Source organism: Pelodiscus sinensis, chromosome 1 (genome assembly GCF_049634645.1).
Source record: "Pelodiscus sinensis isolate JC-2024 chromosome 1, ASM4963464v1, whole genome shotgun sequence".
Taxonomy (NCBI): Eukaryota; Metazoa; Chordata; order Testudines; family Trionychidae; genus Pelodiscus; species Pelodiscus sinensis.
This window is the reverse complement of record NC_134711.1, coordinates 21,889,899-21,914,465: the sequence shown is the minus strand read 5'-3', so window position 1 is coordinate 21,914,465 and position 24,567 is coordinate 21,889,899. Positions and strand designations below refer to the sequence as shown.

Sequence of the window (24,567 nt, the reverse complement as noted above, 5' to 3'; positions counted from 1 at the left end):
AGGATGGATTGAGAAAGACCCAGGCCAGAACAGCCTACTGTCTAGTGATTAGGGTGGTCACCTGGGAGGATGCGATCTAGTAGATGGTTATGGAAAATGATTCTTGGATTTGGTGAGACTAGGGGTACTGGAATAATTTTATAACAGGGATGCTTAGAGCCATTGAACCAAACTACAAACTTTGTATGTAAAGGAAAGTATGTGGGATGGCCCTGGTCGGGCCAGGATCATTACAGCCAGATTGCGGCCTCCCCTCCTACCTGTGCCACAGCAGAACGGGTGGGGATGGGGAGAAGCACCACCAGCCCTTCCTTGTTTGTTCCAGCACCTATGGGTGAGATAGGAGGGGGGACGGGGATGCCTAGTTGAGGCCCCTGATGGGGCTTATGTACCAAGCCTCTTGATGGTGTCAGCATGTAGGCAGCTTTGTAGAAGATTAAGATCCTATTGAATGACTGTCACTATTTCACATCTGCTCATAGCTCAATGACCTCAAAATGTGTAGTTATTGCGATCTATGGAAACATAATATTGGGGGTTAGTGAAGAATTGTAAAGGTAATGGGAGCAATATTATGCTTTTTCACAGGATTCTTACATACTGTTGTCATTCAAGTTAATGTCTGTGCCCTACCTGTGACCCAACTTAAGCTGCTGTTTGAAAATAAGAATGATTTACATGGCCCTCCTTCCAGGAATATTTGCATATTTGAATCTCTTGGAATGTCTGAAAATATCCATACACAATTACAAATGTGATACTATACTTAGTATACTCCATGTTACGTCTCTAATTCAGCTGCTCAAGCCTCATTAAGGAGTAGTAAGATACTAGCTCCATACGATCTTAAAACTGCTGCTGCACTCACAATCTTTTGCAGCTCATGCTCTGGATCAGCTTCTCTGTATTGCTCTGCTTCACTGGCTCTCCATCTCATTTCAATCACAGCTGAAATCACCTCCCACCCACTTATTACATTCCGCTTAGCCTCTCTCTTCTTCCTCTTATTTACTACTTAAAACTCTATTTTAATCTGTAAAGCATTTTGGGAAAAAGCTTTTAAGAGAAATGCTCAACAGTAAAATTATTTTGTTCTCTAGCTTCATGGTACATGGTACATTTCACTCTGGACTGTTTAAAAAAAGCCTATACTCATTTTCTACGTACAGCAGTACACAAACAATCCAGGCAGAGTCTACAGAGTACAAATAATTACAAAATCACGGCAAGATTATTGCAGAGTAATTATACTAATGCAATAATAAGAGAAAATACTCGAAAAACAGAGATGGAGTGGGCAGGCATCTACCAGCTGCATTATTACATTTGTTTTCTCTTGTCCCTTGACAAAGGTCTTAGCAGCCAAAGGCTTTATAAAATTACATATATTGCCCATAGTGCCTTACGGTATGTCTACACTAGCCCCCTAGTTCAATCTAGGGAGGCTAATGAGGGCGACCGAAATTGCAAATGAAGTGCGGGATTTAAATATCCCGTGCTTCATTAGCATGTTCCCAGCCAGTCACCATTTTTTAGAAATTGACTAGCCCGAAATAACTGCCCGTGTCTACATGCGTCAGTGAAACGGGATTCTGAATTAAATTGAATTAGCTGGTAAACCTCATTCCAAGAGGTTATTTAAAGGATATTTAAATCCCGCGCTTCATTTGCAATTTCGGTAGCCCTTATTAGCCTCCCTAGTTTGAAGTAGGGGACTAGTGTAGACATACCATTAGACTTCTTGGTAAACTTCAGTTATTTTGGCACTCAGAGTGTCATTTTGGAGACCTGTAGAAGCTTAGCTGCTATCTATCTTGCTCAGTTTCCTGATGCTATTTTTGTCTGACTCATTACTTATTCTGAATAATTTACAAAGTTTGAACCATTTGTGGTTTTTTTAAAGTACTTCCGGTTCCTGGCAGAAATATAGAGTTCAGCATTCTTCTAGGCAGCATGAGGCCTTTCCTCATGACTTGGTATGCTGGTCTCATTCAGTAAGCTAGGTGTCAGTTATTTTTATCTCTTGGAGAATCAGAAATCCAGTCCATGATTACACATTTAAATCTATTGCTTTGTAAACAGGGTCCTTTTGCTGTGACACTTTCCAAATGTTCATATTTATGGGGCCAAATTCATCCCTAGTGTAGTCCATCAATTTCAGAAAACAGGGATACATTTGGCCCTATGAATTTGTCCTTTTAAGACCAGATGTTACAGTGGGAATTGCAAATCAATGCATGAGTTCTTCTACACAGGACCAGATCACGTTTACATCCTCAAAGATGGAAACAAGCAATTGCATATACCTGATTTGAGTGTGATATGCCAGTTATGGACCAGATGGTGTGTACAGGGGACACAGAGAGGACAGGAAACCTGAAAGCCCTTGTATCTCCCAACACAAGGGCATGCACAATTGCAGCCTCTGCAGCCAAAGAAACATGGGGATTACTTCCTCCTAGCCCGCCCAGATAGGTAGAGCACTCCAGGGAAAGGGGAGCCAGGCACATAGATCAACCTTTTCTGCACATGTGTATGGAGGAGCCTGGGTACAGCAGAGAAGAAAGAAGTTGGAAGAGGCTCCAAGGACTCCTATGGGAAGTATGATTTGCATATTTCCTATGGGAAGTATGATTTTCCGGTTCTTAAAATAGCCATCTGTTTTGATGGCACAATCTGACCCCCCTTAAGATACGCCAAGTTTCACACGTGTATGTATATGTGCGCCACTTAGACAAGACACACCCCTGAGTGCACCCATGCTGGAAAAACAGGCACTGCTAATAAAAGACTTATATGAGAATAAGTATTTTGCTTCAGCTACAAAGCCAGAATCAGGGGGAGACCAGCCACCACATCTTCTGGACTGAGACAATTGCTCCTTTTCCACAGCCTTTTTGCTAAATCTATTTACTGTGGTGTTAATGTCCCGTGTGGGTCAAATATAATAAAAATGCAATGTTTTATGCAGAAATTAATGCATGCAGGCACAGAAAAAACACAAACCGGTCATCCACTTGGCCTTCACTCTAATTTTAACAGATGTCATTCTCAAAATAGAGCCTGCCACATTGTGCCTTAGACACTGGACCTCTTCACACATAATTTTTCTCCCAGGAAACACTAGATCAGGAAAGTTAAGAAAATGAAAGCAAACACACCTCTCCTTTCATTACTGTCAAACACATGTTAGCTATAGCATTGGTACAGCTTTTTACAGGTTCAAAGCCTTCACAAATGTTATAAAATTAAACCCTACAACATCTGTGGGAGGAGGAAAGGATGTAAGGCTTGTTATCTCCATTTTACAAGAAGAGAGAGTAACAAATGGGTCAGTGGCAGAGCCAGGCCGGAATCCAAATCTCTAAACTCAGTGATCCAGCCACTGTCTTGCTATCGCACCATCTTCCAGTTATAATCCCAGGCTCATTTTGTTTAGGATAGCACTGCTCCCAATGTGTGTGTGTCTGAATAGATGCGATGATCCCTAAACATGCAGATGACCTTCATTTCCCATGAATCTAGTGGCACTGATTCTACAACCTCCTGTGGCTGTGACTATTTCATTCCCTGCCTGCAGTCTATGATGTTTGTTCCTAATATTTAAAATAGAATTTTGTCTAATGGAGACTAAGCCCATCACTTCTAGTTATACTCTCATTAATTAAAGGGAATAATTGGTCCCCCTCTTTATAGCCGTCTCTTAAATGTTTACAGATGGCTATCATGTCTCTCCTCTGTGTCCCTTTCCAAAATAACTAGGACTCAAATCCTTTCTTGATAATTCCTATTTTTCAAATGCTTAAAGAATTTATTATATAAATCTCTGCTTAGGTGCTGGAACAAGGGGTGCTGCTGTATTCCTGGTTTTAAATGGTTTCCATTATATTCAGAGTTTACAGTTTGGTTCAAAGATTCTCAGCATCCCCACTCTAAAACTGTTCCAGCATCACTAACTCTGTCCTATACAAACCAGTCTCTCTGTCTCTGTCTCTGTCTCTCTAAATAATAAAAGGACTGATCCTGCATTCATGATAGTCGATAATAAAGCACCCACTGATTTCAATAGTGACAGATCAGGCTATGGTACACAAGTTCAGTGGAGTAATTCAAAATAATATTAGCCAGTGCTGAGCATACAATGGTTAAATTGTTTTTAATTCATCAAAATCAAGGGCTGTGTCTCACTGCAGAGACATGACAAAGTTTAGCAGTATGATCAGTTGGTATGCACAGTTTCTCTCTCTCTCAGCTATAATTTTGTCCGAAAACCATAACAACAAATCACAGTTTTGTATGAAGTAATTAGCTGTCTCTGTAAGGCAAACCGCAGGAGGTTTAAATTACTATACAGCATATGCTGGGAAGCTACTAATATCATGTTGTACTACCTGGAAAACAGACAGCAGAAAATTGAAGGGGCAAGGAACTAAAGATTTTTCTGTAAGCTTAACCTTAAAAAGAAAATCCAAACTCACCACAAGAAAACAGCTTAAGATGATAAGATGAAATATTACTTTCTTTTAAGCAATCTAAACGTAGTAGAGTATTACATTTAATGTTAATACTTAACTTCCAGAGAGGCATTCTAGATATAGCCAGTACAATACACCTCTTTCTGTTACTAACAGTATACTAGGAACACTCAAAGACACTTGGCAGGTATACAGAATCTAATGTCAGTTAACCAAAACCTGGGCCCAACGCATAGGGTTGCCAATTTTGTAATATTTAAAAACCAGACTCTCCAGCAGGATCACTAGAACCTCTTGCACTCTGCCTTTTCTCCCCAAGCCTCTGCCCTGCCTTGCCTTTTCCTTCCCATAACTCCTTTTGCACCTCCGTCTCCCTTCCCCTGTCACTCACTGCTATTCCTTTCTATCCCATGCCAGGTTAGGAGGGACTTGCCTGAAGAGACATAGCTGGAAGCTACAGCCATCTGACACAGGTAAGCGACAGCCCTGGTGTGGGTGATGAACTGCTGCCTCAGCCACAGTGCCTGGTCTTTGTGTGTCCAATCCATAGATCAGACAGGACATCATGTGGTCCCCTTTTTTACTGGATTTTCAGGTAAAAAACTACGCACCTGGCTACCCTACCAAAGCTACACTTCTAGACTATCTACAACAATACCTGTCTCCCTTTACGCAGGAGTGAGGAGAAGCAGATCTATGTGTGTGTTAAATAATCATGAAATAATTAGGCTGAATCAAAAGACTTGTGGGCTTCACAAACACCACAGATGTCCTCATTAGGCAGGACTGCTGATCAGTCCTCAATCCTAGATTTTCAAATAAATCAAACATATCAGCTATTCCAAGTTTTTTGCAAGAATTTTTTATAAGAAAAATTGCTAGGGGTTGCTACTAGCTCTCTCTGTAATAAAACCTAAAAGTGTATCTGTTTCATTACTAAAGGATAAGCATAAGCCACTAGCATGAGAGACCTCCAAGAGATATGGGCCCGCTGAAATATTTATCTATATAAATTTAAAGAGATTAACTATATTGGTTGCACACCAGCTATTTTATGAATTGCTCCTAATTTTTCAAATGTGGAAACAGACTAAAAGCCTGTAATCACTGGGGCTGACAGCCTCACCAGGCCCATAGGCAAGCTGAGGGGGTCCTGGAAGAGGCAGTACCTCAGGCAGAAGGGACAGAGCTAGGGCTAGGCAGCCCTCAGTACTACCCAAAGTGCGCTGCATGGCAATCAATCAGAAATTTAAGGGATCCAGGGCTCCAACTGTCGCTACCACCATAGTAGCGGCGGCGGCAGACAGGAGCTCTAGGCCATTTGTATCGCTGGGCCCAGGGGCAGTTGCCTCTTTTGCCCTGATGTTTGCCCTGATGTTGCCTCTTCCAAACAGAGTAGCCACAATCTGCATACTGCCTCCATTGTTAACAATGGAACACTGCATACTGCCTCCATTGTTAATAATGGAACACTGCATACCGCCTCCATTGTTAACAGAACCTCAACCTAAGTTTTCTCTTGAACCTGTCTTTACAGAGTCCAAGATGATGGTCAAGTTTATCAATCCAAGAGCTGATATCTTCAAACAAGACATTATCATCATCATTATTGTAATTATTATTATTATTATGTATATTAGTTGTCATAAAATCTTACTCTTGACAATAAAGTTTTCCTAGGATAAGCCTGCAACTAGTTTTTCAGCTGGGTAGAAAGGCAGGCTTTTTATAGGGGAAAAAAAATACCTCCCTTCAATGATTCAAAATGACCTCATATTAGAATTTGAAACTGAATACAAAATAGCTTTGATAGTTGTTTTATGAGTATATGGAGTAGAAAAACAAATTTGGCCTATTGTGGGTGGGAGGCAGTGTCTCCTGCTTAGCCTTTTGGGTTCTAGGTGGGCATTACACCCAGTGTTCACTGGTGATATTCTCACCAGATGGATGCAGTCCACAAGCAGTTGCTCCAGCTAATGGGTACAGTTCTTAAGGAGAATCTCAGCTCGTGGGTGCAGTCCATGTGTGGTTTATTTTCCTAATAGGTACAGCTCTTTGCAGCAAACCCACCTGGTAGATTCAATTCCTGAACAGCAGGCTCAGTCTAATGGGCACTGTCCTTGGTGGCAATCCTACGTAGTGGATTCAATTCACAAGCAGCACTTCCACCTTACAGGTGTAGTTCTCAACTGCAATAGGAGAACCCCAGCCCTCCTGCTCCACCCAGAGTGCTGAGAGACTGTTTTGTCCTCTACAATCCTGTAATATCTTGTATTAGCATCACATTAGCTTCCCTGGGTCACTTCCTACCTCTCTTCATATCCCAGCTGACCAACATCCATCCCTGGAAGACACTGCCTTCTAGCTTCCTGCCCTAGCCTGGGTCTTGGCTGCAGCTTCCTCTCGCCTCTCCCCCTAGTTCTCTGGCTGGGTGTGGGATCAGGTAAAATCTCCTCCTGGAGTTCCCAGAGCACATCCTTTTCCCTGGCCTGTCAAAGCAGACCGAGCTGGCTACCATTTAAAACTCAGCTCCAATCTGAGGATGCTCAGCGCAGCCAGAGGGATGGGGCCTCCTAAGCCCAGAGTTGCTCCTTAATACTCTCCTGTTTAGTGAAGGGTTAATACACTCCATCCCACATATACATATATGGACTCAAGTTTCCAAAAAGATTGTGAATGTGTGTATACGTACAGCCCAGTAATAACAATCATGCTTGAATTTGTAGAATTCAAAGTGTTTTGTAAAGTTTGAGTAAGTACTATCATCCCATGTGGCCCAACCTGTGCTGTTTCTTGCAGCTGTCATTGGCTGGTAACAGTGAACTGCAGCCACTGGAAACAGCAGGGCTCCATGCCTGTGGACACTCAGGTAAGCAAATTATCTCATGGCCAGCCAGCGGCTTATCTCGGTGAGCTGCAACCCTAAGTTTAAAAATCCTGTACTAGACCATACGGTGCATACTCAAACAGAAAATTCAAAAGCAGTATGGTAAGGAAAATAAAAAACGAGATACTGGTCACTCTGATAGGTTCTCTCCCTAACATAATTTAGACATTCTGAGGCCCTGGAGGTTTTTTGCCTTCCTCTGTAGCATGGGGTACAGATCACAGCTAGAGGATTCTCTGCATCTTGGGGTCTTCAAAGTATTTAAAGGCTTCAATATCTGAGATATAGGCGAGAGGATTATTCTGGGAGGGGTGGGTGAGAGTCTGTGGCCTGCACTGTGCAGGGGGTCAGACTAGATGATCATAATCGTCCCTTCTGACCTTAAAGTCTATGAGTCTATCTACTGCAATCAAATAAGTTTGAAATATAGCAGTGCTCAGCAGTTCTTTTGTTGGAAGTATCTCCAACATCAACAGGACAACAGAAGCTCAAATGCATCAGTGAACTCAGCAGGATATATAATCCAATTAAAAACACAGCACATACTCCACTTATCTTAAACCAAAGAATTTACAGCTGTAATAAATCTAATTACAAAGTGATGATGTAATAGGCAGATGCTATCTATTGTTTATTCACTAGGTCAAGCACTCATTTAAAAACGAGTTTCCAATTTTACTTAGACTACTTCCATTGTGATAGCTTTTTTATGAAGCAGAACCTCAATGCTCTGCAGCGCATCTTTCCTTGTACTATATGTGTTTTTTAAATAATAAGCCCTTCAATTATAAGTAAAGTAGTGCATGTCTCTTGCCAGCATACTAGACTATAGATAGATTTAGCTTTTTGTTCTATTTGAATGGACACATGATGTTCCTTTAAATAAATCTAAAATTAATCACAAGTTTGCCCAAAATACAAAGAGAAACATTAACATCAGGGCATCTCTTGTCCTGTAGCATGATAGAGTTTTTCACCTGAGTACTGGAAAATGGAAAAAAGTGATCATTGTTTATCTTCAGGTTTTATCTGCAGCACAAAGAAAACAGGGCAGACAGTATGATTAATAGGGTTCAGTTTCTCTGAGGTAAAAAGTGGAACAGACTGTCACCTGCTTTCAGTAATTCGATTTTTCAGACATCTAGGGAAAGTAGGAGTAGACAAGGAGGATGAGTAAATTCTAATTCAAGATTTTCCAGTTCACAAATTTTTATAGCTCTATCAGCCAGGATGTGAATGACAACTTGTTTTACAGATGGATGTGGGCAGGACTCAAAGTGAAGATATTGATTCATGCTGTATGTGTAAACAAAGAAAAACTTGTTCATAGATTAGCTCTCTTCTTATTACAGTCTGCAATCCAAAAAAGGTGATGAACTTTGTTTCAGAGTTGTTACTGTAATATTTATGGAAGGATGACGGTGAGGTAAAAACAAACTTTTTTATTAGGACACATTTGAAAGCGTGCTAACATCCAAACATTTTGGTCTCAAATTAGAGTCAAAAGAGATGGGTCTTTTCAGAAAGACTTTAGATACTGTGCATAAGAGTGAAATGCATCATAGAAATTGAAGATTTTCAGGAATTTCCAAGTCTCTTATTTTTTTATTTGGAAAGCTAAGTATTCCTACAGCTACTCACATATATGTCTCATGACAACGTTCTATTTTTTCAGTAATAAAGCACTGTAATATACCAGCAGTACATGAATTAAGAGGAAATGTTATGCTTATTCTCACTTTTTATGTCTAATACATACTATAGAAGGGGAAGTTAGTTTAATAATGTGATCAATTCCCTGCATATTTTGTACACTGTAAAAGCCAGCAAGGCAGGTATCAGAAATGGTTGAATATATTTTGAAAGAAATAAAGTTTCCTCAAAATCAAAATGTTCCATGTGACTGTTAATTTTGGAATGGAAAAGTTTAAAAATGAATTGTTTTGACTCTCATTTTTATTCTTATTTATATTACTGAATATCCTATATTAAATCACATTAATTTTAATATATTGTTTATTACATACTATATTTAATGTTATAAGTTATAACATTGAAATATTCTATCCAATTATTTTTCAGTGTTTCCAAATTGATTCTTCCAGAATTTCCATTCTGAAAAAAAGTCAAAATATCAGCTTTTCATTCAGATTCAGAATGAAAATAAAAAGAGTTCAAAATGTTGGAATTTCCTCTGACATGGAAATTCAGGTGACTCTGTTGGATATGACTGTTGCATACAATTAATTTCCAATAGTAATGGAAATAGTTTGATCTTCAACTTATAAGTGTCACTATAAAGCACAATTTCATTTTTAACTGAGAGACTGAGGCATGTCGGTTGGTCATTCCCAGACAGGATATCAGACTAACTGATGACAATGGTAGGAGAATGGCAACAAATATGTTCCTATATTGGATATATTGATTAAGTATTTTACAGCTCACTTCTTTTTTCCGGGATGGTTTCACTTTGAGATGAGCTATGGTTCTGTGAAAGATACTGATAATAATGGGGCATCCAAAACACTTCACTGAACTTATCACAAGTCTCCACCATCAATAACACACCACAACAACAGACCACGATACAAACAATATCAGGTGACAGCAATCTATTTTCAGTGGGACAGGCTATGAGTTAAAGGTAAATTCTGCCCCAAGCCTTTTTCTGCATATCCCTGGAAAGTTTTGACAAGGTTGAAACAGCTGGGATTTCCACCATTGGGCACCTCTGAATCAACTTCAGATATGCTGATGTAACAATACACTTGGCTAAAACTACTGATGCAATGCAATGAAAATAAGAATCTGCAAAATGAAATTGTCGAGGAATATGATTATCCCTGATAATCGGATAATGAGAAATGAAACGTATAAACATTAACATGATTTACAAAAAAAGATAGAAACAGACATGATTAACAGTCAAACTGTAGAGACAGCAGATTATTTAAGTTATCTGTGGTCATACATATCCAACCAAGGAAATTGTTCCAAACAAATTGGAAGATGACTAGGAATGGCTTGCTCAGTCATGGCTTCCTTTACAAAAGTTTGGAAAAAACTTGGCATCTCAATATGTATGAAGATTCATCTGGTAAAAAGTTTAATTTTCTCCACAGTGTAATATGCATGTGAATTGTAGGAAGTTAATGCTACTGACAAGAAGAAAACAAAAGCCTGTGAGCTGTAGTGCTGCAAAAGACTCTAACATATCTATTGAATGGAAAAGATGAATCCTTGGTTTAGAAATATTAATGGAGAGAAACAGATCCTGTTGTTGGAAATCAAGTACAAACTTATGAATTTTGGTCAAATCAGATGTAGAGATGAAAATAACGAACGTTGTCATGAGACATATATGTGAGTAGTTGGATCATTGTAGAAAATGACCACTGAAGATGGATAGGTGTGCAGTACAGTCCAACAGACCGTTGGGGGAAAAGCTGCCGATGGCTCAAAGCTAGTAATGGATTGACAGGGTTTTTGAAAAAGATGCTAGATCATCAATATTCCTGCATGAATAAACGGATTTTACTTACAGTTTTTAAAACATTCTCAATGTGCCACTATAGCACCTCAAAATAAAGCAGCCTGGAATAAAATTAAGGCGTCGAAGAATTCAATGGTTTTTATGAATTTGACAGATAATATCAAAGTTTATTATTAAGCTTTTTTAGATTTTTATTGACTGAAATTTTCATACTGTCAAAATAGCTAATACATTCTTAAGCAATATCTTTATTATTTTGTTTATCTGTAAATTTTGGTTATGGATGGGAATATTTTTTCATTGGCTTGTGTATGTGTCCAGTGAAACTGACATTTATTGAAAAAAATACTTAAATGAAATGGACAGTCGCAAAGTAGAAACAAGTAGCATGGAAATAAACATACTGTTCATTCAATAAATCAGCTCCCATCTCATTCGCTTAACATTTGATTAGATGTTAAGAGCTGCACTGGGAGAGCTTTTGAGTAAGATTAGACAGGATGCAGGTAATTAATCTTTAACATTTGCATATAATGCTTTCCTCCGACCAGTGCTGCTTTTTCTTAGCCTCCAAGAATAGTGTTCTTTCAAGCATAACACTGCATCTCCCTTTCAGGGTTTAAATAGAGAATTCAAAAATGGAGTGGTCTTCAGGATCAACTGAGGAATTTGGGCTTCCCTCTTGGGCTGCATCTCATGATTTTTGTATCTTCAGGGCTTTCCATCACTTAGGTTCCTTGCCAAATGCTGGGTTTTCATAGTTTGTTGATAGGGGAGACTTGGCCCATTTTCTCTACCAGAATCTGAACCAGAGCCCAGCGGTAGGGAGCTATGCCCTGCAACCTCTGGTCATATGTAACTGCCTCTCTGGATCACTTCCTATCAGTGCCCTCTCTTTCCACAGGATAAGAAATGAATATAGAATAAAGAGTCACCGCTCCCTTTGCAGACATAGTCAGATCACTGTTAGTCACCAGAGAGCAAGACCTCCTTCCCAGGAGCTCAGAGTGTAGTTTAACTCACCACCACTGTCTACCTGACACTGAGCTACTCTGCTTCCCTTCTTTTAAGCTCCTCTTTCTGGCTGTTTAGGCTTTTGCATCTGTGGTGAGGTAGGGGCCACCTAGGCCAACTGCAGCTTTTTAACTCCTTTTTCAGTATGGGGTTTGCATACCACATCACACCTCCCTTGTTATTAGGTGTCATTTAGTGGTCACTTGGGGACTCTTCCAATGCCTACTGAAGTCACTAGGAAGCCTTTACACTGACTTCAACAGGCAATAGATCAGCCCATCAGTGCCCCATGCCATTCCCCTCACATTAGGATAAATGTCCTAAAACTTCCAACAGATGAAACCTTAAAGAGCGTTCAATGCTCTCTGGTCCTTTCTGTGTGTTTCTCTAGGGAAAGGGCATCTCACCACTGTTTCTCTCTTCCTTAAACTCTTAACACATTCCTGTTATAGGTGAGAGTTCTCCAGCATATATCCATCACTGGTAGTTCTTTGGTGGGGGACCAGCTTTGTGCTTTTAACAGAGTTATAATGCAAAACACTTGCAGTGGAAAATTACTAAAATGAAGGCCTGTGTGTTCAAATCTGCCTTCAAGAGTCCAGGATGGAAACAGATTTCTTTGCTTTTGGTCAACCAGAAGTCAGAGTCTTGATACAAGAACCACTTTGTGAAATTCTCTGGCATGTGTTAATCGGAAGGTCAGACTATATGAAAATAGTCTCTTCTGATATTAAATCATTGATCTCTTGAATGTATTACCCATTTTGACTATAAAATGCCCATTTTCAAGCAAAACTGCTTCAGGTGAAAATCTCTTTTTCAAAGGGTATGTCTACACTTGCAGCCTATTTCAGAATAGGGCTGCAAATGTAGGCATTTGGAATTGCAAATCAAGCCTGGGATTTAAATATTCCGCACTTGATTTGCATCTTCCCAGCCGGGCCCCATTTTTTGAAATTTACAAGTCCTGAATAACTGCCTGCATCTACATGCGGTAGTGAAATGGGCGTTCGAAATAAAGCCCTATTTCGAACTACTTGTTAAACCTCATTGCAGGAGGAATAACAGGTAGTTCAAAATAGGGCTTTATTTCAAACACCCGTTTCACTGCTGCGTGAAGACATGGGCAGTTATTCCGGGCTTGTAAATTTCAAAAAATGGCGCACAGCCGGGAGGATGCAAGTCAAGCACGGGATATTTAAATCCCAGGCTTGATTTGCAATTCCAAATGCCTACATTTGCAGCCCTATTTCAAAATAACCTGCAAGTGTAGACATACCCAAACAAAGATGTCTTTATAGTTTGAAAATGCATGCTATTCCATATTTTGAATATGAGCCTTTTGACTAAATTTCAGGAATGTGAAATCTCCAGAAATAAACAAAAAAGGTATCACTTGTACCCAACTTTAAAAGATTAATCCTTAGCAAACTTTAGCTTTTTATTTTCTGAACTGTATCCATTTTGTGGTCCAGATCTTCAGATGGAACTATGCAAATTTACACCAACTAACTGGTCTAGTGAGTCTTCAAATTGATTTGGTCTGACCTGTTATTACTGCTTCTTGGAAACAAGATTTTGGACTTGTATATGTGTATAATTTACCAGTTACTATCTGATAAACACATATAGCACAAATGATTCAGCTAGCGATGGGCCATTTTCACAAATCTGACTTTGTGTCACTTCCCCAACCAAATCTGAATGTGATCTTATTACTCTAGTTCAGAGGTTTTCAAAGTTGGGTCACAGGTAAACTGCTGGCAGGCCTGCACTGTTTTGTTTATCTAAGTGTCCGGAGCCATGGAGCCATGCAGCTCCTATTGGCTGCAGTTCACCATTTACAGCCACAAGAGACTCCATAGCTACGAGGTTCCATAGCTACAGACACTTAGATATACCAAAATGGTATGGGTCCAACAGCAGCTTACCTGGTGGGACCGTGATACAACTTTGAAAACCACTGTGCTATTGCCACCTTTTTCACCATATGCTGAAAAGTATTACCACACCCTCCTGTTCTCTCAATTATATTGAATCATCACCATCTTGCACTTCTATGACAGCTTTCATCCAATGACTTCATGGCACTGCAAACTTAAATCCAGCCTTAGTACACCTTTGAAAGATGATTAAGTACAGGTTGTACCTCCCTTAACTGGGACTCTCTGGTCTGCCAACATCCATGTTCCAGCATGGGCCACTGACGTTCCTGGACCAGAAAACCCAGGAAGAGGGAGGTCCGGTGGTGGGGCAGGAGTGTCGTAAAGGGCACCAGTGACTCAGCCAGGAGCCCAGAGCATGGGCGATGGGAAGGGGGAAGATGGATGGCATGGCAGGGAGGACTGGCCCCAGTGGAGCTCCCTGGTCCCAACAGCCCTGGCCAGGGAGTTCCGACTCCAGCAGCAGCCAGGAAGCTCTGGCCCCTTCCCCAGCTGTGGAGCTCTAGCAGTGTTCTGGCTCCAGCAGCTAGAAACTCCAGCCCCAGTCCCAGCAACAGGCAGGGAATTCCATCCCCAGCCGCGGAGCCAGGCGGCTGTGGAGCTCTGCCCCGGCTGCGCAGCTCTGGCTGTGGCACTCCAGCCCTGGCAGCAGCAGGGCTGGGGAGAGCCCCAGGCAGCAGCAAGGATAGGCTGGAGCCCCAGCCTGGTGGCAGCATGGCTATGAGGGGAAGAACCTTCCCTGGTCTGGCAAATCCCTTTGTTCAGGACCAGTCAGGTCCTGAGGGTGCCAGACCAGTGACATCCAGCCTGTACAACTAAAGGATTAGTGTTCATAAAAGTATAACCTGTGGCACATGGTGGTTGTTTGGAATAGAACCTAGGAATTTTAACTTCTGTCTACTAGACAACTCTGCCTCACACTCCTGGTTCATATCACCAATAATTCATTTGCTTATTAGGTGGTGTCATGATCCCCCAAACAGAGCAAAGAATAACACGAAGCAAAAACCTAGAAGTGAAAACCATTCTAGACCATCACCACAGCTTGTTCCCTTTCTTCTTTTCTCATATTATGTTAAGATGGCAGCCTATTAGTTTAATACATGAAACTGGGTACATTTAATCTAACACCAAGCAAAAATACCACTCTCTTTTCAATACATTTGCCAATATGTAATTCTGATTAGTATTAATGTAAGTTATCAGTATGCATGCATTGAGAATCTCAGCTTTCTGTAACCCCTCTGGTTGCTTGTTCTATAGGTCTGAAATATGATTACAATTCCGTATGTTAAGAACAACTATTAGAACAATTATTAGAAGAATTATTATCAGTTTAGAAAAGAGGAGACTAAGGGGGGATATGATACAGGTATATAAAATCATGAGTGGTGTGGAGAGGGCCGATAAAGAAAAGTTATTTATTAGTTCCCTAAATAGAAGAACTAGAGGACACCAAATGAAATTAATGAGTAGCAGGTTTAAAACTAATAAAAGAAAGTTCTTCTTCACACAGCGTGTAGTCAACCTGTGGAACTCCTTGCCCGAGGAGGCTGTGAAGGCTAGGACTAAAAGGGTATGTCTACACTACCACCCTAGTTCGAACTACGGTGGTAATGTAGTCAACCGGAGTTGCAAATGAAGCCCGGGATTTGAATTTTCCAGGCCTCATTTGCATGTTGCCGGGCGCCGCCATTTTTAAATGTCCGCTAGTTCGGACTCCGTGCCCGCGGTTACACGCGGCACGAACTATGTAGTTCGGACTAGGCTTCCTAGGCTACCTAGTTCGTGCCGCGTGTAGCTGCAGGCAGGGAGTCCGAACTAGCGGACATTTAAAAATGGCGACGCCCGGCAACATGCAAATGAAGCCCGGGAAATTCAAATCCCGGGCTTCATTTGCAACTCCAGTTGACTACATTACCACCCTAGTTCGAGCTAGGGTGGTAGTGTAGACATACCCTAATAGAGTTTAAAGAGAAGCTAGATAATTTCATGGCGGTTAGGTCCATAAAAGGGTATTAGCCAGGGGATAAAATGGTGTCCTTGGCCTCTGTTTGTCAGAGGCTGGAGAGGGATGGCAGGAGACAAATCGCTTGATCATTGTCTTCGGTCCACTCTCTCTGGGGCACCTGGTGCTGGCCAATGTCGGCAGACAGGATACTGAGCTAGATGGATCTTTGGTCTGACCCAGTACAGCCATTCTAATGTTCTTATGTTCTTAAGGGATGAAAGGACACACATATATGATGTCTGGCTCTTTGTATAGAAATAGAATTTTCAGCCATATTACTGTTTAAGAACTCTACCAAAAAGTGTTATGTGGTTGATGAAACTACTTATTGATTTAAAGCAAAAACCTACAATAATCACATGAATGAAAACACTTTGAATTCCCTCAAGAGCAATTATTATTTAAAGAATGCAAGTTATTTAGTGATGTTGCTTATCACAGCTTTAATCTCTCTCAACAGAGAAACTGTAAAAGTGCTGAAAATGGATTATCAAAGTAAACAGAGGAAGAGATGAAAAAGCCTGATTTAAAACCAAAACAGATTTTAAAGTCCCCTCCCCCCACCCAAGGACATAGTTCTGCCCTGCATGTTCCCAGGTGGCTCCGATTGAAGTGAAATCCTGCCTTTGTGCAGTGTTTGGTCTGAAGCACATGAACTCATTACTGTTTACTGATGGACAGCTGCAAGTCCAATATTATGCTATAAAACTTCCACAGACAAAATTCTCTTTCTTTGTATGTATTTAAATTTAATCTAACTACAACTCTGGGTTCACCTATGAACTTGTAGCCCCATCCTGCAAACTCCCATGACTAATCTCCAGGGCTGGTTCTAATAGGCAACAGAGCTTAGGCTTGTATGCAGTTATGAAATGAAATGGTCCTATTTGGAGACAAAATAAGTTTCCTCCCTTACTTCATATAAGGAGTGTGAGCATTCTACTCTGTATCTGTCTTCCAGCTCTGCTGAAAAAGAATAAGCAAGGACAAAAAACCATCCACTTAGCTTAAAAAGTCATGAGATTTAGAAACAAACTCTGGGTCCTCTGCATGCTTTCTGGATTTTGAAACTTCAGGGTCCATATTTTCTTGACAACTACAGGGAGGGAAACAAACTTTTATTTTTGAAATGATAGCTAGTTTTTTCACATAACCCCCTGATTCCAAGAAGCTGAGCCTTTAAGAAAAAACCTACCAAGATTGCAAACTTGCAATAAAATCTCACTACTTGGACCCAAAGCCTTCTAGGCTTGGCTGGACTTCAGAGTTTAGAATATCTAAAATCAAATACTTAGTCTGGTAAAATCCTACCTCTTTTTTATTTGCATTGTATCTCTCAATCAGGCTTTTTACTTTTAAATCCCCTGGTATCCAAATGTCCTTTTTGGGAAAGGCAGGGTCATTTAAACATTGAATGCTGTCTGCCTGTAGTTTTTGTTAATCTTATCTTCAGAGCCAGGCCCACAATTAACCTACAAGCCACTCAAACTAAGTTATCCCTATCCTGAATTTTTTTTCAGATTGATAAAGCAATATTGCTACTCCTACTCATCTTAAGGATACAGAAGTCAACATTCACGGGTATTGAAGAGCCATGCAGATGCTGGGTGTCTTGCTGCTGGAGACATTACTCCTGGATTTGACATCAGGTCCCCCTCATTTTTAGTTGGAGCAGCAGAAGGCTAAAATAATCCAACATGCAGCACAATAGATTATTTTGTATAAATGCAGAAAAAGTGCAAATATAGCTGTCTGCATTACTGCCATCCTCTACTTTTATGGGCCAAATAATGTTGTGCTGAAGAAAAGATAATAGTAGTCTTCCCATCTCCATAACTGTAGCTACTGAAAGTAGCCAAAATAGAAGCCATAGCAGGGTACCTGTGTTGCACAATGCCCTAAACTCAGTCCAGCTTCCATATTCATTTGCCATGATATAAATATGGAGAATTCCATTGACTTTTGTTGACTTCACTGGAGGTATTTTCAAGTTAAACCAGTGAGACATCTGAATCTGGTATTTTCTTATTACAAGTCTTCCCCACATCATGATATTAATATTCTAAAACAAGTTCAATTGTAAGTAGCAAGTGTGCAGTACTTTAGCCCGACTGTACTTGAGCCTGTCACTTGGCCACATAAAACAGACTTACCTTAAACAGTTTTCACTCAGATAACTACCATGAATGTCCTGCTCCACCAACCCCTTCCTCCACAAACGAAACGAGCCATTTTTAGCTGTACATGTCGGTTTGTTTTTAAACTGAATTTGATTTCTGAGGCTTCTGACCCCCTGGAGAGATCACTAGGCTAAGTTAGGTGTAATTTAGGTGTAATTAAATTATGATGATAAGGAAAGATAATTCTAAGACATGTGAAGGCCTGATGTGTAGCCTGACTGGGAAGAAAAACTGGCTCTTGGCATAATTTAATGCAATCTAAGGATGCTTTGAGGTAAATGGATTAGAGTGTCTCCATAGGGTCTTCTCCATGGCCTAGGAATCACCAATGTCGCTATTCTTTCTCCAGCCCACTCAGGATTCCTCTTACGCTAAACTGGAGGTGAGAGAGAAGTGGGTGACATAGAGCTCACTAAGCCAGATTTATATCTCACAGGGATTCACTCTACATCAGAGGATTTATGCTTGCTGCTGAATTGCTCCTAAAGGGACTTAGGAGAAAGGATCTAACCCTCTGTGCCTAAGAATCAGCTGAATTTTAAATGGTAAAGATTTGCAGCTACTCAGGCCATTTTTGAATATTTCTTTTATCAATGATATAAATAATTTAAAATGTGGTGCTTAATAACTGATACTTTTCATAATGTTGCACACCAATATCCTTTGCTGAAATAAACAAGCATAAACCCTCTCTCAGGGCATATCACCATGGGACAACATGCATACCATCCAATATCTGAATATTTTATGGCGTTTATTTTTCCTATTTCCTGATCTTCTACCTTTGTGACTTATGATGAGTAGGTCCCAGAGTTAGTCCTTTTATGGCACCCAGGGTGAAACTCAAACAACATACTCTTTTTGTCTCCCACTTCATAGTTCTCTTGTAGATTTTGCTGGGCTCCCTCATTTCTAGTCCAGGTAGGCACTGTATGATGGGACCAAGTAAACTCCCTGCACGCTTGAATGCCTCAGCCAGAGAATCTTCAAATGCAGGGTGCCCTACGAAAGTATGGCTAAGGGAAATATATGAGCTATGAACCAGTATCAGAAAGTAAAGTGTGTTTGTGAACAAGAGTTGAAAGATGGCAAATTGAAGAGTCACTTAAATAAGGAAATACAACCATGCTTTGGAGAAGTATATGAGGGGGCTATTTAAAATGGCCACCCCCTTTGATGTTTCCCTCCCTTATATAACAATGTTACACAATCTCAGCTATAGTCACATTCTTCCAACAACAAAAACAGCACTATACCTAAAGGTGCTCTCTCTCCCTCTGGACTTAACTTCAGAGGTTCTGCCCAGAACCATCTCCAGGTTCTCCTGCAGGCACACAACAGAATTAAAGATGGAAGCCAACACCCACTGGAGTCAATGGAATGACTGCCATTGACATAAATCAGGATCCATATCAATTTAAAAATACCTCAATACTGGGCGTCAGATTTCATGAACAATGCGGAGAAATTGGAGAAGGTCCAGAGAAGAACAACAAAAATGATAAAAGGTCTCGATAGCATGATAACATGATAGCAGTTTTCAAGTATCTAAAAGGGTGTTATAAGGCGGAGTGAGAAAAAATGTTCACCTTGGCCTCTGAGGATAGGACAAGAAGCAATGGGCTTAAACTGCAGCAAGGGAGGTTTAGGTTGGACATCAGAAAAAACTTCTGCCTGGTCAGGGGGATTAAACACTGAAATAAATTGCTTAGGGTGTTGTGGAATCTGCTTCACTGGAGATATTTAAGAGCAGGTTAGACAGACACCTGTCAGGGATGATCGAGACAGGGCTTGGTTCTGATGTGAGGGCAAGGGACTGGACTTGATGACTTCTCGAAGTCCCTTCCAGTTCTAGTGACCTATGATTCTATTTACAGTGAATATATATACACATACTATATATTTTAGAGAGTTTGCCTGTTTGTTTGATCAAGAACTCTTCCTAAAAGAACTTAAAAAATGAGTGGTCCTGTAGCACCTTATAGACTAACAAAAATATAGATAGTATCATGAGTTTTCGTGGACACAACCCACTTCTTCAGCAGATGAGTGCCTCTTGCTCCACTCATCATCTGAAGAAGTGTATTGTGCTGACTAAAGCTCATGATACTATCTATTTTTTGTTACTCCATGAGGAGTAACGGTAGTTCGGAATAGGAAGCCTACTCCGAACTACCTAGTTCGTGCCGCGTGTAGCCACGGGGCACGGAGTCCGAACTAGCGGACATTTAAAAATGGCGGCGCTCGGCAACATACAAATGAAGCCCGGGAAATTCAAATCCCAGGCTTCATTTGCAACTCCGGTTGACTACATTACCACCCTAGTTCGAACTAGGGTGGTAGTGTAGACATACCCTAAGGTGCTACAGGACCACTCATTTTTTAAGTTTTTTTAAGTTACAGACTAATACAGCTACCCCTCTGATCACCGTAAAAGGTAAGATCTAGTACCACCAAATTCAGTATACAGCTTCTTCTTATCATAACTTAAAGCAGCATAAGGTTTTGGGTATGCCAAGAAAACAGGATGTGCCTGGAATGGAATTGCTTCTCATAAAGCCAAATGTAAAAGAGAATCACCAAACAAGTACAGTCCTCATAATTCAGTGAACGTTGACAGAGACTGAACCAAGATGAGCCAGAAAAATAGGATGAACCTAGAATAGGACTGCTTCTCAATATACTTTACAGAAAAGAGATACAATGGAGAAATTTGGATTAGTTCTCTGTTTTCGCACTACCAATGCTGGGTAAATCTGCTGGCATATATATTTCTCTGACAAAGATGTTAAAAGTAAAATTGTGATTTCACACAAACTGAGTTTTACACCACCACTGAATCTTCACACAAAAGGTAACAATTATATACATATTCATTGATTCTGAATGCAGTCATCTGCTTAGCTATAATTTTGATTTCAATGCAAATACTTTAACAGATTGTATTTTATGTATGTGCCTTTTTTATGACACAAGGAACTACATTTTAAATGTAGCAAAACTCTCCTCCGGGTAATTTGCATCTTTATGTTCTATTATAGAATTTCCTATTTGGATTTCCATCTGGTCTCCGATATCTTTCTGCGTTTATTATGACTTTAATGAGATCATCTTGGTTTTACATACCTACAATTTTGTTACTATTTAGAATTAGTGGTGTCAACTTACCTATCCATAAACTCCATTGTCTTAGCCCTGCAGTTTAACAATGAACACAGCATAAGTCATACTGTGACAAAAAAGATTAAAGGGACTAGAGGTAAAACATTTCTGTATCAAGAATCAAAAAGTGGAAAATACAGTTCATGCTAATTCTTATTTCTTTACCATTTGAATGTGTGTGGAGTCTCCTTCCTAACCCCTAATCTTCTCTCCACCACCATGTGAGGTTTGACCTTGGGAAGGACCACTTGTTTGGAAAATGAGGATAATAACTACTGAGGAAGAAGAATAAATTACATTTATAGAATACATTGAAGATTTAATATGTTACCTATAAGGATTAAGTATCATTGTTTGGTGGGAGGAGTTTGTTATTTCCACATAATACATTTCACAGCACATCCAGATAGATATAAATACAAACATGACACAACTAGGTATTTATCAACAGAAATTAACATATAGGCTTGATCAGGATTTCTGGAACCTGAGAGGTCTGAACACCTTAGGAATGGAGGTTATTCGTAACGCAGAACTGTTTGTAACCTTAAATAAAACACTAAGGTTGTTCTTTCAAAATTTCACTACTGAACACTGACTTAACTCAGTTTTGAAACATTAGTATGCAGAAGAAAAGTGCCGCTTTCCCTTTATTTTAAAGTAGTTTACATTTAACGCAGGACTTTATTGTGTTTGCTTTATTAAATGTGTTTTTGTTTTTTTGTCTCTACTGCTGCTTGTCTATGTACTTCCCAGGCCTGCTGATGCAGGAGGATAAAGGGGGTAACTGGCCTGATGACTCAAAGGCACCTGGGGTTCCTGGCCACCACTACTGCTACTGTGGCAGCAGCAGCAACCAGAGCCCCGGGGCCCTTTAAATCACCATTAGAGCACTGCGTTGCACACACTGTGCAGCTCTGAGGGCTGGAGGACATGCCAGGAAAGGGCTGCCTGCCCTGCCCCTTCTGCCCGAGGCCCCACCCCTTCCAGGAGCGCATAGCCAGGCCCCCACCACCTTGCCCCAAGGTCCTGCGTAGGCAATCACCTCCCCTGGTACTTCCAGTTCCAAATTACGTGTGTGGGTGAGTGGTCAGTTCATACTCTGGTGTTGGTAACTCTGAGGTTCTACTGTGTAATTTAGAAGAGCTAAATAAGCACGCTAAGATCGTCACACTGGCACAATTAAATCATACAATGTTTTAAAGTTAATAATTCGTTTCTTATTTAACAGTCATGAATATTATCATCAACCTGTGCTAGTGCTCCAATGTTTTTCTTTAAACTACATTATACAGACTTTCTAAAAAAATGGTTTACATTGCAGGCAATGCAAAAATCTTTCTATCAAACCTGGTTCCTTAACCACAAGCAAGTAGTTTAACACAGAAATCTATATCCAACTCATTCTTATTCATGAATATGTGAGGTTATAACATACCTAACATAGTATGTTACCTAAAATCAGTCAAGCAACAGAATAAATAAGCTGAACAATTGTAAAAACAGAAGTGAAACAGCAAGACTTCAATAAAAAGAAGGTTGATCTTGTGGTTAAGATAGTGGCCAATGTCTCAGAATATCAAGGTTCAATTATTGGCTCTCCCTCAACTTTATTGTGAATCAGTTAAGCCTCATCTTCCAGTATGTATAACAGGATAACATATTACTTTCTCTGGCTTATCTATTTGGTCTATGAGCTCTTCAGGGGAAAGATGACCTCATTCTAGCATATTTACAGAGCTCAGTAAAATAGGACTGTGATCCAAACTGGAGCTTTGGAACACTACTATAACAGAGGGAATAGAAAAAAGTGTACTTTTTAAAGTAATTAAAGTGGCAGTAAGAAAACACTAGGAAAGACCTATTTCGCTTCTGGAAACTGCAATAACATAATCCACTGATAGTAAAATCTCAGCATTATGAACTAACCAGTCAATCACACACCTAATTTGGAACCAGAAGTACATAGTCAGGTATCAGCAGAGGAAAACAAACCAACAGAACAAACACAAAAACAAAACAAACAAATGGTGCACAGTACTGTGTTAAATAGAAATCATTTTAAAAATAAAGCAGAAGTTTAAGAAAAAATTTGGCAAGCTAAGGAAACTTTCCTGTGCTGATTTAAAATATATGAAGATGACTGAAAGGCGTATTTTACTTCTGCATAGTAAAGTTTCCCTTTCCCAAAGGTTTAGTAATTCTGAGTTTCTACTGTAAAATAACTCTTCTCTGTATACCTTTGTAAGTTTGGCCCTGTAAGCTAAGACAGTGTCATCTGAAGCTATATCTACAATGCTGCAATGAAAAGTCTTCTGCATCCCCATTACAGTGTGCAGTTATACCAATCAATAAAAGACTCTGGAAGGAGGGAGACAGTTGGGGAAAGCTTCAGCAACTCCCCACTATTGGAGCCTGTCGCTATGGCAGAGAAGGGCTCCAGCTGTGGGAATGGCAAAGCCTTGCCTGGCTGCTTCCCCCCTGCCAGAGCCTTTCCCCCCAGGCAAGCCTTTTCCTGTAGTGGTGAAAAGCTCTGGAAGCAGAAAGGCTTCCAGAACAGTACACTGCTTAAAATAGCAGCATAGATGTGAATGTATTGTGTGGGCGAGTAGAGAGCGCATATATACCCACACCCTTCAGGCATGTCTTTAGTTGTCTCTAAGCCATGCCTCACTGGCTACACTGCTGTTTATACTATGCTGGGGGGATACAGGGGTATGTACTCGATAAGCCACTAAAAAAAAAAAGCTCCTTTAGAAAAAAAGGAATTTTGTAAAGATGTATATTTAGAACTATTGGCAGAGATGTAGCCTGTCAGCTACCAAGGATTACATATGTGATCCCTGAATGTTTCTGCCACTCTTCCCCCATTAGACCAAAAGCCTGATTCTGTCCTGGAGTGCAGGGAGGCTGCTCTAATGGAGAATGTTTCTAACATCTCTTGCTTCAAATTCACGGACATTTGACAGATATGCTCTGTGGGTGCTTTTTACTCTGCATTTGACATTCTAGCAGTGGTTTCACCAATTTCTTCATATACAAAATATATAATGATCTGGGTTGTAATACCCATGCATGTCACGTTGCAGTTTAGACACCCAATCTCACTCAGCCACTTTCACCTGCTCTGTATCCATCACAGCAATTTTTTAAAAACAAACTCAGCAGTCAAGAAAGTCCCTCCCCTTGTGTTTGAAAGCCTCCTCACTCCAGTAGCAGTAGCAGTCGTACTGACCCCTGATGTCTCACATAATACATCAGTTTGAAAGGGAGCCATCTATCCAACATGCCTCCAAATGGCCTTGATCCCTCCCTCCACCCGCCCCGGAAGGAGGGTATGTCTCTGTGGATGTCTCTGCAGGATGTTTCAGAAATTGTTTCTGAGCAAATTGAGGCTTT

General features: G+C 40.4%; 1 protein-coding gene and 1 long non-coding RNA gene across 19 annotated transcripts in view; one reads left to right on the top strand and one right to left on the bottom strand.

The window, feature by feature from the left end:
• The window catches only part of MAGI2 (membrane associated guanylate kinase, WW and PDZ domain containing 2), a 1,141,222-nt gene that overhangs the window by 505,519 nt on the left and 611,136 nt on the right, over positions 1-24,567 (bottom strand). The window lies entirely within an intron of this gene.
• On the top strand, positions 5,971-17,586 carry LOC112544808 (uncharacterized). The gene is made up of 3 exons (XR_003088141.2): positions 5,971-6,086; positions 7,275-7,344; positions 17,347-17,586. It is a non-coding gene; the product is annotated as an uncharacterized LOC112544808 (long non-coding RNA).